Below are 4,494 nucleotides of genomic sequence, written 5' to 3'. Positions count from 1 at the left end.
CAATGTTGTGACATTCACAAATATCTGCTCTGCCTGTGAGCCCATCCAAACAGTGAACATGCTGAATTCAATGTATTCCAAGTTTGATTGATTAGGCAATGGTCACAGAATTTATAAACTAAAGTGTTTCTATTACTGTTTCCTTTGGTGGTTTGGGGTTTTATTTTGTGGTTTTTGTTTGTTTTGTTTTTATGATGAGCTTTCTTCTGTCTAGCCAAACAGGACTTGTGGTGATCATAGGAAGTGAAACTGGCTGAAAATTTGGGGTGGACAGAGTTCCTTCAGAACTTCAAACATCAGTTCTTGTAAAGGGACACTCTTTCTCTCTTTTCAATGCTTTGAGATAAGAACTTAGAGATCTTTTCAATTATTTCCCTTTCATTTGTCGATGTAAAAAAACCCCAAACTAAAAATTTCTCACTGAGAAATCTTTGAAATTATATAAAAAAATTTTGCTTATCCATGAGAAGGGTCACTATTTAACCTTTCAATTTTTGAACACCCATGCCTTCAATGGAAATTCATGCATTTAGGACCTCCTAAGACTGGGCCATTATCTGAGTCCATCTCACATCTATGGGAGCTTTTCCATTGACTTCAGTGAGTCACAGGGGTTGGGCATTTTATGACTGTAGAATTCTCTGCTGTTGGGATGAAAAAATAGGAGATGAATACCTGGTGGTTGGAGGCATCACAGTCCCCATCACTAGCCATGCACTAAGAGTAGCCAATCTTGCATATGGTATGGGAGCTGCCTCCCAAGAGATCATGAACCCCATGGTTGAGGAGCCCATTCAGGTAGGGATGACTGAATTCTTGCTTTGAAATAGATTTTATATATTGGTAGATTTAAGCAAGACCTCAAGTTCCAGTGAAGGTCAACATACTTGCACTTCAGGTTAATATTCATGTTAAATATTATACTGAGTTCAGGCTTTGGGGCTTTAATTTTGCAGCAGGAAGAACTTTGCAGTCCAGAGTCCAGTAATGCACTAAAACATGCATTTAACAGCAGCCAAGTAGTCAGTTCACTGACAATTTAGAGAAACAAGTACTCAGAAACAAACTCTGTCTTTATTGCTGTTTGTGTTTAGGGATAACTAGAAAGTCATTTAGTAACTTGTGCACAGACACAAAATAATAGATGTAATGATTTATTTTGCACTTGCTCCTTGCTTGTAAGAGCTACTTATACAAGGGCATGTGTTAAATTGGTTTTTGCAAATATGGAATTTTACAACTCTTTATTGGCCAGCTACAAAAGCATAACATTGATAGTATATAACCAGAACACTGACTTTAGTGTGCTGGGTAATGAGAAGGAGAGAATAGTACAGTGGAGAGGTGTCCAAAGTGATGTTTGCTATGGGTACAATGAGGCTGTAATCCCTTCTTCTCTTCTGCCAATTACTGTCAGAAGTGTGACAGTCGCAAGATAGGAAAGTAGCTGAACTGCTACACATCATCATCCTCTTCTTCTTGTTACAGACAATGCACTCCCTGTCATCAGCCCAAGGCTATATCCTTGTTTCTACAAGCAAGTGCACAGGTTCCTGCAGAGGAGTGAGCTGTTATTTAGTCCCTAGAATGGGAGGTAGGGAACAGCCTGTTCAAGGTTGTGCATGGCATGGTTGTTCAAGAAGGACTGCTAGATATTCTAGGTGGTGACAATGAGAAGCTGATATGATGTATCATATTTCCTTTTTGATTCATACTGACAGATCAGAGTTGGGATCCGCTCTGGACCAGTGCTGGCTGGGGCTGTTGATGAGAAAATGTCAAAGTACCACTCGTCTGGAGACACTGTCAACACAGCTTCATGGACAGAGAGTCACAGTCTTCCCAGGAGCATCCACCTCAGCTCAGCAGCTTTTAGGTAGGGAAAAAGAAGTGCCAAATGGCACAAACCAACCTGAGCGTTTTCTTCCCCATCACTTCTGGCTAGAGCAGTCACACAACAAGGGACGTTTTGGTATTACCTAAAACAGGAGATTTCATTTGGGGGGTGTCCCTAGGATCAGTCAGTTCAACATGTGAGTCAGTGGAAAAAGGTAGGTGCTTCACGGGGACAATCCAGCATGTCTAAGAGAGACACGAAGGGAAGCTGTAAGTGGAGGTGTGGACAGTGCCACCCACAGACACACATCATGTGAACAGAATTATTTACACATTACTTAATATTTCCATCCACCACCTAAAATCCAGGTGCTTAAATGGAGGAGCAAGATTCTCCTACCCCTCACCTTGTAAAAATCCTCGCAAATGCTTTACTCGCACAAGAGGCAATTGTTGGCAGACAGATCCAGACCTCTCGGCAGTAGCGTGCTTCCCTGCCTGGACAGGTTTCCATGGGCTCTCAGAGCAACAGGGTGTACTGAGTGAAGTAATAACTTGGAAAGGGTATAACATCCACTGCCTTCCGTGTTTGGACTTTTCTGCTGGCAGGCTCTCCTTCTCTTGCTTTTTAGGCTTTTACCTGGAGAAGGTTGAGCTGCAGATGATCTAGAGAGTCCTTGAGCATCTCAGTCTTGTCCTCCCTAGTGCTGCTTGGAAGGAGCTCTGCAAGATTGGTGCATTACAGCAGTGCTAAATGTGGGACAAATAAGATGGAACCAGGCTTTCTGTGGACATGCAATAAAGTGAGAGCACAGAACAGGGGAGAGAAGAAAGCAAAATATATAGAGGATGCAGAGAAGTTGCTTGGGCATATAAACATGAGGTTTTTTGCAGGTACCTATAGATTTTGTGGAATAGTTGAGGCAACCTGTGTGAAAACTTGGGCTTAGGATTTACACTTACCCATACCTGCAGAAGAAAAAGGAACCTATTTCCTAGTAGTCCTGATTCTGGTTTCCTATTTTTACTCAGGTTCTCCAGCAGGGACGTGTTGGCTCTGATTTATGGTTCGCACATTTTTATTGGTCATGGTCTTTCAGAATAATTCACAGCTAAAGCAATTTTTGGGGCATCCAAAAGAGCAATACTTAAAAATAAAATTTCCATGACCTGCAGTGATTTAGTACCTGGCACAAATCCTAACCAACCCCAAACTCAGTAATAAATAACTTACAAGAACAGCTTTCTTACTGTGGCATTACTTCCTCCCCTAGTGAACAAATAAAGAGTCCTACGCTGCATTCCATACTCAGGCAAAATTTCTGTTGATGTTAGTGGGATTTTTGCCTCAGTAATCTAAAATCTGCTCTGCAGTTGTCATAGTAGTGACACAGTGCATTGAAGCTAGTCTGCTCTGCTCCCTGTGTAAAACTGAGGTTCTCGGATAGCTATCTTATCCCCTAATCACTTTGGGCATCACTTCGTATCGTGCAACCCAGAATGATTCTGGTTTTATCCGCAGGAAAAACAATGCCCAGTTTGTGAGATCAAGTCATTTACATGTTGTTGTATAAAGCAGGAAGAATGCTCTTGTAATGCATTTTAAGAGTTGAGCGCCATAGAGTCTTTTTGACTTGCATTGTGCATTACTGACACATGCTCCCACGGGAACCGACAGAAATACTCATTAAACATAGAGTCACGAAATGCTGTTTGCTGTGCTCTACATGTAACACCTTCACATATTTCACACCATCAATAACTACTGTAAAGTGCAATAACAAACAGCAAAATAAGTGTGCAAATGAAGTCTTAAATGCCTAGAGCAGATCCCTTTCTGGGAAGTCTTGCAAAGCTCTGTTCTGCTCAAAAAAATTGCTAGCAACAAATAATTTTTATTAGCACTGCAGAGCTAATGGAGCTGTAGGAGAGAACTCTGGATTCCTTTCTGATTCATGCCTCACAGTGGAATTGTAAGTTCCAGTTGCAGGATTTTTTATTTCTGGTGATGATGCATGAGCCAGAAAAGAGCAGAGGCCGAATGGTTGCAGAGCTGGCATTCACGAAAAAGATTTCCTGGTAAAAACAGAGCAAACCAGACCAGAAGCCACAAATAAAGACCCTCACACTATTTTTTCAACAGGCTCATTTTTCCTGTTTTCTTGTTTTGTTTTTGTTGATGTGTGAAATTTGGATGCTTAAATGAAATATGCCATTACAGAAGGCTTCGCTGAGCCCCAGTCCTGCAATATGATGTGCCTGGGCAGAGTGCTACCCCATGTACGGGGCAGGAGGCAGGAGAGCTCCATGTGCTTTAGCTGTCTGTCCATGTGCTGTACATTATGAACTAGTTTTCTGTTTGAATTCATTTGTACAGCTGTTTAATATCCAGGGAGCCCATCCTCCATCCAGCTTTTCGGTCTCTTTTCTCAGAGTAACTGAGCTTTTGATATCTCTTCTAGTCCAGGTAGATCCTTACCAGAAGTAGCAATCTGTGGCATTTTGACTGCTTGCAGGATTGGGGCTGACACCATTAGGTGTTTTTATGCCATGCTGTATAAAAGGACATAGTACGCAGGGAGCTGTTTATACCCAGAACCAATTACAGCACAAACTCACCTAGAACAATCAGCTCTTGCCTTGGGGACCATTGTTCTG

The sequence above is a fragment of the Aquila chrysaetos genome, chromosome 14 (genome assembly GCF_900496995.4).
Source record: "Aquila chrysaetos chrysaetos chromosome 14, bAquChr1.4, whole genome shotgun sequence".
Taxonomy (NCBI): domain Eukaryota; kingdom Metazoa; phylum Chordata; class Aves; order Accipitriformes; family Accipitridae; genus Aquila; species Aquila chrysaetos.
This window is presented reverse-complemented; position numbering follows the sequence as displayed.